Source organism: Denticeps clupeoides, chromosome 11 (assembly GCF_900700375.1).
Source record: "Denticeps clupeoides chromosome 11, fDenClu1.1, whole genome shotgun sequence".
NCBI classification, from domain to species: domain Eukaryota; kingdom Metazoa; phylum Chordata; class Actinopteri; order Clupeiformes; family Denticipitidae; genus Denticeps; species Denticeps clupeoides.
Window position 1 is genome coordinate 1,767,115 of NC_041717.1, and position 10,812 is coordinate 1,777,926.

Genomic DNA, 10,812 nt, shown 5'->3' on the forward strand with positions numbered 1-10,812 from the left:
TGATATGACACACAAAACGTTAATAAACTATAATTTTTCTTTAGTTGAACCATACACTGATTGATAATGAATAAACAAACAATGAATTACATAATGTTTTTAACACCTTCTGTTTTTCTACGAAAAGGTTTTAAGGTGCAGTAGGACTTTTATCAAACTGATATATTTATGAACATGAAAATGTTGTATTTTTTTTTTCAAGATTCTTTTCAGAAATATAATCCTACATTTATTAACAATGTTAATTTCCTCTGAAACTATCCCAGCTTGTGACCGCTCCTCATTTGCAGTAACAAGGTCTTCACCACCCAGCAGATAACCAACTACTATTTAGTGCTCGCTTGAAACTGATGTTTGCAAAAATGACCATTGTTGATGGTTTACGACCCCTCACATCAATGACACAGACCCACAGTTCACACACCCTTAGACTATCTTTTAAAACAGAAACCATGTTTTTCACTCAAGGTTTTACTCAACCTATTGTTTCAGTGTTAAACACATACTAAACACAATACTAATTTTAATACAACGCAAACACTGTTCATATACTTACTGAATATGTTATCCCATCAGTCATTTTCCAAAAGATACATCAGATAATGGTATGTAGGAAGCATCACACCATTGACACAGGACATAACCTGTTAACACACACACACACAAACAGACTTTTTCTTTTCCTTGCTAAAATAAAACTAATCATAATGCTGATTTATGAACAAACCTTTCTCCAAAGGTGTCTCATCTATGGTTTTCAGATGATATGCCACACAAAAACTAATTGTAACACTGTTTTATGAACAAACCGTTCTCCAAAGGTGTCTCATCTTTGGTTTGCCGCACAAAAACGTTAACAAACTATAATTTCTATTTAACGAACCTCACACAGACTTCTGTTTATCAAACTGATATATTTATGAACATGAAAAAACTTTTCAACATTCTTTTTAATCATGTTTTTCCACTATGGATTATGTAATGATAATATTGAAAAATATACCTACACACTTTCTAACCACTTTTTAATATAGTTCACATCAGACATATATATATTTTAGACATGATTTTTCATATTATTATCAAGTAACTTCAAATAAATTTCTCATGTTAACAATTTCATATTTTCTGAAATCGTATCAAGGGGTGTGATTTTTAGGGAGGGGGCTTGCAACTTTAGGGCTATAATAACAAAGAATTTAAAGTTTCATTTATTTGTATATTTTTTTCTACAGTATATTTGTATTTTTTTTTATCCTTCTGATGCTGAAGTGCTTCATTGTTTGTAGATTTTCTATCTGTATGATTGATTCTCGCTGGTCATATTATTAGGTAGACCTCGTTAGTACTCGGGTGGACCACCTTATGCCTTTAGAACCACCTTATTCTTCATGGCATAGCCTCAAAAAAGGGGTGGAAATATTCCTCAGATATATTGGTCCATAGAGACATGATAGCATCATGTAGCTGCGGCAGATTTATCTGCTGGCTGTCTATGATATCCAAAGCCAATATCCGAAGGTGTTCTGTTTGGATCGAGACCTGGTGAATGTAGAGTATAGCGAACTCAATGTCCTGTTCAAGTAACTAGTCTGAGATGGTTTGAGCTTTGTGACTTGGTGTATTATGCTGTATTTAAGTAGCCATCGAAAAGGGGATACACTGTGGTAATAAGGGGATGGACATGTCAGCAGCAATACTAATTTATGTGTACATCTATGGTATTTATCAGACAGCCTTATCCAGAGTGACTTACAATCGGTAGTTACATGGACAGTCCCCTGAGAGACCAACACCAGCCTGAACCACTAGATCCAGGGTCGGATGCATCCATGCTTACATGTTGATTACACCACATTTTGACCCTACCAGCTGAATGTTAAATTGTTTTGATAATTCTCCAATCTTCAGTTTTCTAGTTAATAATGTAGAATAAAAAAAATAATAATAATAAAAAAAAAAATTAAATATACTTTTTGGCATTTACTGTCAGTGTTACTCTTCCACAAATAACTTAAAAATACTAAAGATCCTTCAATACAAATCAGATATTTTAAACTTGATGTGACAATGACAAAATGCACTTTAAACCTTGCCACCACATATCTTTTTAAACACAACACAATATATGTTTTAATGCAACCCAGCAACATTACTTCATGGCCATTTACAAGAACCCTCTAAGGTGTCAGTGCTGAACTGTTTGGTTGAAAAACTTAAATCCCCCCCAAAAATCCAATAATTGGCTAACAATTGGCATAAACATATGAGGTGCTGCTTTTCTAATGCTTGCAAAAACAAAAAAAAACAAACAAAAAAAAAAAAACACTAAGTTTACTAAATAATGAGGTTACAAGTCTTATCAGTGAACAATACCGAGATAATTATTATAAAAATTATTATAAAAATTCCTTGCACTCATACTGTACTTGGAGAAAATGGAATGTTTTGTGGTAACGTTTGGCACTGTTACGCGCTATATTACGCACACTTGTGCTTGCTCTGGAACGGGCAGATGGTCGTCCTGGTGGCAGCGCAGATCAGACAGCCGTGTATACATTTATTTTAACAAAGTAACTGTATTCTGATTATCTCTCATTTAAACGGTACATGCATTCCGTCACTCCCCGACACTGTCCTCATACATTGGTTGTTCTGACATTTTGAGTCTGCCCTTTATCCTGTGACATCAACAAGGCTTTTTGTCTACACAACTGTTGCTAACCGGATCTTTTCTCTTTTTCAGACCTGGTAAACCCTACATATGGTTGTGCATGACAGTAGATCACCAGTTTCGAAAACTGCAATCGTGTCTCGTCCAGAACCACTTAAATATTCTTTTACCCCCATTCTAATGACTGGTTTGGAGTTCAGAAAATTGTTTTCACCACGTCTAGATGAGCTGTTTGTGTTAACCTACATGTAAAAGGAAAGGCCAGGCTGTATTTGACAGCACTGTTTAACCCCACTTAAAACCAATTTAAACGAGTACAAATTGTATTATACTGAATACATAAAAACTATATGCAATCACAATAATAAACATAACCAGTAAAAAATCCATAACCTGATTGAAAGTGAAGGGAATTGATTTGTGGTTATGGGTCAGAAACTACATAAAACAGTGAAAAAAGGGGATTCTTCAGTCTGCTTAATGCTGATAAAAAAAACCGTAATCAAATACTTTTATCCAAAACTAATTCCTACAATGCAAAAAACATTCAGCAAAATATAAACTCGTAAATAAATGTATTTACCAATCCACAATATCACCACAATGTATAATATTAAAAGGAGAAATAAGTCAAACAAAATGCACTTCTAAGTCCTTGCCAGACAGAGGTCTCTCATCTGAAAAAGAATAGGTGGACGACCCTAAAATGAATGAAATAATATCTAAATGCTGTTAACAGCCATTGAAAATTATTAAATCAGATGCCTCTTTCAGTCCAGCACAGATAGAAAGCTCTGATAAGGTTGTGGATAAGCCATTCACACGATAAAAGAGGACTTTACATCATGATTTGATGTTTACTATGTGCTATTCAGGGTATTCAAGGAGAATTGAAGTCAGCGTCAGCACACATAACAGAGGATGGAGAGAGATCTAAATAAATTATATATACATACAGTGGAGGAAATAATTATTTGACCCCTCGCTGATTTTGTAAGTTTGTCCAATGACAAAGAAATGAAAAGTCTCAGAACAGTATCATTTTAATGGTAGGTTTATTTTAACAGTGACAGATAGCACATCAAAAGGAAAAAAGACTTAATACTTAGTGGCAAAACCCTTGTTTGCAAGCACAGAGGTCAAACGTTTCTTGTAGTTGATGACCAAGTTTGCACACAGTTTAGGAGGAATTTTGGTCCACTCCTCTTTGCAGATCATCTCTAAATCACTAGGTTTCAAGGCTGTCTCTGTGCAACTTTGAGCTTCAGCTCCCTCCATAGGTTTTCTATTGGATTAAAGTCAGGAGATTGACTAGGCCACTCCATGACCTTAATGTGCTTCTTTTTGAGTGACACCTTTGTTGCCTTTGCTGTATGTTTTGGGTCATTGTCGTGCTGGAACACCATCCATGACCCATTGTCAATTTCCCCGCAGGGGGAAGGAGGTTGTCGCTCAGGATTTTACGATACATGGCTCCGTCCATTTTCCCGTCGGTGAAGCTGTCCTGTGCCCTTAGTAGAAAAACACCCCAAAAGCAAAATATTTCCACCTCTATGCTTGACAGTGGGGGTGGATGGTGTTCCAGCACGACAATGACCCAAAACATACAGCAAAGGCAACAAAGGTGTCACTCAAAAAGAAGCACATTAAGGTCATGGAGTGGCCTAGTCAATCTCCTGACTTTAATCCAATAGAAAACCTATGGAGGGAGCTGAAGCTCAAAGTTGCACAGAGACAGCCTTGAAACCTAGTGATTTAGAGATGATCTGCAAAGAGGAGTGGACCAAAATTCCTCCTAAACTGTGTGCAAACTTGGTCATCAACTACAAGAAACGTTTGACCTCTGTGCTTGCAAACAAGGGTTTTGCCACTAAGTATTAAGTCTTTTTTCCTTTTGATGTGCTATCTGTCACTGTTAAAATAAACCTACCATTAAAATGATACTGTTCTGAGACTTTTCATTTCTTTGTCATTGGACAAACTTACAAAATCAGCGAGGGGTCAAATAATTATTTCCTCCACTGTATGTATATATAATTTATTTAGATCTCTCTCCATCCTCTGTTATGTGTGCTGACGCTGACTTCAATTCTCCTTGAATACCCTGAATAGCACATAGTAAACATCAAATCATGATGTAAAGTCCTCTTTTATCGTGTGAATGGCTTATCCACAACCTTATCAGAGCTTTCTATCTGTGCTGGACTGAAAGAGGCATCTGATTTAATAATTTTCAATGGCTGTTAACAGCATTTAGATATTATTTCATTCATTTTAGGGTCGTCCACCTATTCTTTTTCAGATGAGAGACCTCTGTCTGGCAAGGACTTAGAAGTGCATTTTGTTTGACTTATTTCTCCTTTTAATATTATACATTGTGGTGATATTGTGGATTGGTAAATACATTTATTTACGAGTTTATATTTTGCTGAATGTTTTTTGCATTGTAGGAATTAGTTTTGGATAAAAGTATTTGATTACGGTTGTTTTATCAGCATTAAGCAGACTGAAGAATCCCCTTTTTTCACTGTTTTATGTAGTTTCTGACCCATAACCACAAATCAATTCCCTTCACTTTCAATCAGGTTATGGATTTTTTACTGGTTATGTTTATTATTGTGATTGCATATAGTTTTTATGTATTCAGTATAATACAATTTGTACTCGTTTAAATTGGTTTTAAGTGGGGTTAAACAGTGCTGTCAAATACAGCCTGGCCTTTCCTTTTACATGTAGGTTAACACAAACAGCTCATCTAGACGTGGTGAAAACAATTTTCTGAACTCCAAACCAGTCATTAGAATGGGGGTAAAAGAATATTTAAGTGGTTCTGGACGAGACACGATTGCAGTTTTCGAAACTGGTGATCTACTGTCATGCACAACCATATGTAGGGTTTACCAGGTCTGAAAAAGAGAAAAGATCCGGTTAGCAACAGTTGTGTAGACAAAAAGCCTTGTTGATGTCACAGGATAAAGGGCAGACTCAAAATGTCAGAACAACCAATGTATGAGGACAGTGTCGGGGAGTGACGGAATGCATGTACCGTTTAAATGAGAGATAATCAGAATACAGTTACTTTGTTAAAATAAATGTATACACGGCTGTCTGATCTGCGCTGCCACCAGGACGACCATCTGCCCGTTCCAGAGCAAGCACAAGTGTGCGTAATATAGCGCGTAACAGTGCCAAACGTTACCACAAAACATTCCATTTTCTCCAAGTACAGTATGAGTGCAAGGAATTTTTATAATAATTTTTATAATAATTATCTCGGTATTGTTCACTGATAAGACTTGTAACCTCATTATTTAGTAAACTTAGTGTTTTTTTTTTGTTTGTTTGTTTTTTTTTGTTTTTGCAAGCATTAGAAAAGCAGCACCTCATATGTTTATGCCAATTGTTAGCCAATTATTGGATTTTTGGGGGGGATTTAAGTTTTTCAACCAAACAGTTCAGCACTGACACCTTAGAGGGTTCTTGTAAATGGCCATGAAGTAATGTTGCTGGGTTGCATTAAAACATATATTGTGTTGTGTTTAAAAAGATATGTGGTGGCAAGGTTTAAAGTGCATTTTGTCATTGTCACATCAAGTTTAAAATATCTGATTTGTATTGAAGGATCTTTAGTATTTTTAAGTTATTTGTGGAAGAGTAACACTGACAGTAAATGCCAAAAAGTATATTTAATTTTTTTTTTTATTATTATTATTTTTTTTATTCTACATTATTAACTAGAAAACTGAAGATTGGAGAATTATCAAAACAATTTAACATTCAGCTGGTAGGGTCAAAATGTGGTGTAATCAACATGTAAGCATGGATGCATCCGACCCTGGATCTAGTGGTTCAGGCTGGTGTTGGTCTCTCAGGGGGACTGTCCATGTAACTACCGATTGTAAGTCACTCTGGATAAGGCTGTCTGATAAATACCATAGATGTACACATAAATTAGTATTGCTGCTGACATGTCCATCCCCTTATTACCACAGTGTATCCCCTTTTCGATGGCTACTTAAATACAGCATAATACACCAAGTCACAAAGCTCAAACCATCTCAGACTAGTTACTTGAACAGGACATTGAGTTCGCTATACTCTACATTCACCAGGTCTCGATCCAAACAGAACACCTTCGGATATTGGCTTTGGATATCATAGACAGCCAGCAGATAAATCTGCCGCAGCTACATGATGCTATCATGTCTCTATGGACCAATATATCTGAGGAATATTTCCACCCCTTTTTTGAGGCTATGCCATGAAGAATAAGGTGGTTCTAAAGGCATAAGGTGGTCCACCCGAGTACTAACGAGGTCTACCTAATAATATGACCAGCGAGAATCAATCATACAGATAGAAAATCTACAAACAATGAAGCACTTCAGCATCAGAAGGATAAAAAAAAATACAAATATACTGTAGAAAAAAATATACAAATAAATGAAACTTTAAATTCTTTGTTATTATAGCCCTAAAGTTGCAAGCCCCCTCCCTAAAAATCACACCCCTTGATACGATTTCAGAAAATATGAAATTGTTAACATGAGAAATTTATTTGAAGTTACTTGATAATAATATGAAAAATCATGTCTAAAATATATATATGTCTGATGTGAACTATATTAAAAAGTGGTTAGAAAGTGTGTAGGTATATTTTTCAATATTATCATTACATAATCCATAGTGGAAAAACATGATTAAAAAGAATGTTGAAAAGTTTTTTCATGTTCATAAATATATCAGTTTGATAAACAGAAGTCTGTGTGAGGTTCGTTAAATAGAAATTATAGTTTGTTAACGTTTTTGTGCGGCAAACCAAAGATGAGACACCTTTGGAGAACGGTTTGTTCATAAAACAGTGTTACAATTAGTTTTTGTGTGGCATATCATCTGAAAACCATAGATGAGACACCTTTGGAGAAAGGTTTGTTCATAAATCAGCATTATGATTAGTTTTATTTTAGCAAGGAAAAGAAAAAGTCTGTTTGTGTGTGTGTGTGTTAACAGGTTATGTCCTGTGTCAATGGTGTGATGCTTCCTACATACCATTATCTGATGTATCTTTTGGAAAATGACTGATGGGATAACATATTCAGTAAGTATATGAACAGTGTTTGCGTTGTATTAAAATTAGTATTGTGTTTAGTATGTGTTTAACACTGAAACAATAGGTTGAGTAAAACCTTGAGTGAAAAACATGGTTTCTGTTTTAAAAGATAGTCTAAGGGTGTGTGAACTGTGGGTCTGTGTCATTGATGTGAGGGGTCGTAAACCATCAACAATGGTCATTTTTGCAAACATCAGTTTCAAGCGAGCACTAAATAGTAGTTGGTTATCTGCTGGGTGGTGAAGACCTTGTTACTGCAAATGAGGAGCGGTCACAAGCTGGGATAGTTTCAGAGGAAATTAACATTGTTAATAAATGTAGGATTATATTTCTGAAAAGAATCTTGAAAAAAAAAATACAACATTTTCATGTTCATAAATATATCAGTTTGATAAAAGTCCTACTGCACCTTAAAACCTTTTCGTAGAAAAACAGAAGGTGTTAAAAACATTATGTAATTCATTGTTTGTTTATTCATTATCAATCAGTGTATGGTTCAACTAAAGAAAAATTATAGTTTATTAACGTTTTGTGTGTCATATCATCTGAAAACCATAGATGAAATACCTCAGGCATGTTCATAAATCAGCATTATGATTAGTTTTATTTTAGCAAGGAAAAGAAAAAGTCTGTTTGTGTATGTGTGTGTGTGTGTGTGTACAGGTTATGTCCTGTGTCAATGGTGTGATGCTTCCTACATACCATTATGTGATGTATCTTTTGGAAAATGACTGATGGTTGAGTTAAAACCTTGAGTGAAAAACAAGGTTTCTGTTTTAAAAGATAGTCTAAGGGTGTGTGAACTGTGGGTCTGTGTCATTGATGTGAGGGGTCGTAAACAATCAACAATGGTCATTTTTGCAAACATCAGTTTCAAGCGAGCACTAAATAGTAGTTGGTTATCTGCTGGGTGGTGAAGACCTTGTTACTGCAAATGAGGAACGGTCACAAGCTGGGATAGTTTCAGAGGAAATTAACATTGTTAATAAATGTAGGATTTTATTTCTGAAAAGAATCTTGAAAAAAAAATACAACATTTTCATGTTCATAAATATATCAGTTTGATAAAAGTCCTACTGCACCTTAAAACCTTTTCGTAGAAAAACAGAAGGTGTTAAAAACATTATGTAATTCATTGTTTGTTTATTCATTATCAATCAGTGTATGGTTCAACTAAAGAAAAATTATAGTTTATTAACGTTTTGTGTGTCATATCATCTGAAAACCATAGATGAAATACCTCAGGCATGTTCATAAATCAGCATTATGATTAGTTTTATTTTAGCAAGGAAAAGAAAAAGTCTGTTTGTGTATGTGTGTGTGTGTGTGTACAGGTTATGTCCTGTGTCAATGGTGTGATGCTTCCTACATACCATTATGTGATGTATCTTTTGGAAAATGACTGATGGTTGAGTTAAAACCTTGAGTGAAAAACAAGGTTTCTGTTTTAAAAGATAGTCTAAGGATGTGTGAACTGTGGGTCTGTGTCATTGATGTGAGGGGTCGTAAACCACCAACAATGGTCATTTTTGCAAACATCAGTTTCAAGCGAGCACTAAATAGTAGTTGGTTATCTGCTGGGTGGTGAAGACCTTGTTACTGCAAATGAGGAACGGTCACAAGCTGGGATAGTTTCAGAGGAAATTAACATTGTTAATAAATGTAGGATTTTATTTCTGAAAAGAATCTTGAAAAAAAAATACAACATTTTCATGTTCATAAATATATCAGTTTGATAAAAGTCCTACTGCACCTTAAAACCTTTTCGTAGAAAAACAGAAGGTGTTAAAAACATTATGTAATTCATTGTTTGTTTATTCATTATCAATCAGTGTATGGTTCAACTAAAGAAAAATTATAGTTTATTAACGTTTTGTGTGTCATATCATCTGAAAACCATAGATGAAATACCTCAGGCATGTTCATAAATCAGCATTATGATTAGTTTTATTTTAGCAAGGAAAAGAAAAAGTCTGTTTGTGTATGTGTGTGTGTGTGTGTACAGGTTATGTCCTGTGTCAATGGTGTGATGCTTCCTACATACCATTATGTGATGTATCTTTTGGAAAATGACTGATGGTTGAGTTAAAACCTTGAGTGAAAAACAAGGTTTCTGTTTTAAAAGATAGTCTAAGGATGTGTGAACTGTGGGTCTGTGTCATTGATGTGAGGGGTCGTAAACCACCAACAATGGTCATTTTTGCAAACATCAGTTTCAAGCGAGCACTAAATAGTAGTTGGTTATCTGCTGGGTGGTGAAGACCTTGTTACTGCCAATGAGGAGCGGTCACAAGCTGGGATAGTTTCAGAGGAAATTAACATTGTTAATAATGTAGGATTTTATTTTCTGAAAAGAATCTTGAAAAAAAAATGTTCATGATCATAAATATATCAGTTTGATAAACAAAAGCCTGTGTATGGTTCAACTAAATAAAAATTATAGTTTATTAACGTTTTGTGTGTCATATCATCTGAAAACCATAAATGAAATACCTCTGGCTTGTTCATAAACAGCGTGACGATTAGTTTTTATTTTAGCAAGGAAAAGAAAAAGTCTGTTTTCTGTATGTGTGTGTGTGTGTGTGTGTGTGTGTGTGTGTTGTGTGTCAATCATACAAATAGTAAATCTATGAACAGTGAAGCCCTTCAGCATCAGAAGGTTTAAAAAAATACAAATATACTGTAGAAAAAAATAACTGAAACTTTAAATTCTTGATATTATAGCCCTAAAAGTCGCAACCCCCCTCTCTAAAAATCAGACCCCTTGATACGATTTTAGAAAATATGAAATTGTTAACATAAGAAATTTATTTAGAAATTTTGAGAAAGTTACTTGATAATAAAATTAAAAATCGTGTCTAAAATATATATATGTCTGATGTGAACTACAACAACTACAAAAAGTGGTTAGAAGTGTGTAGGTATATTTTTCAATATTATCATTACATAATCCAAAGTGGAAAAAAAAAAAAAAAAAAACATGATTAAAAAGAATAGTGGTTTTAAAGTAGGATTTGAGAAGTTTTTT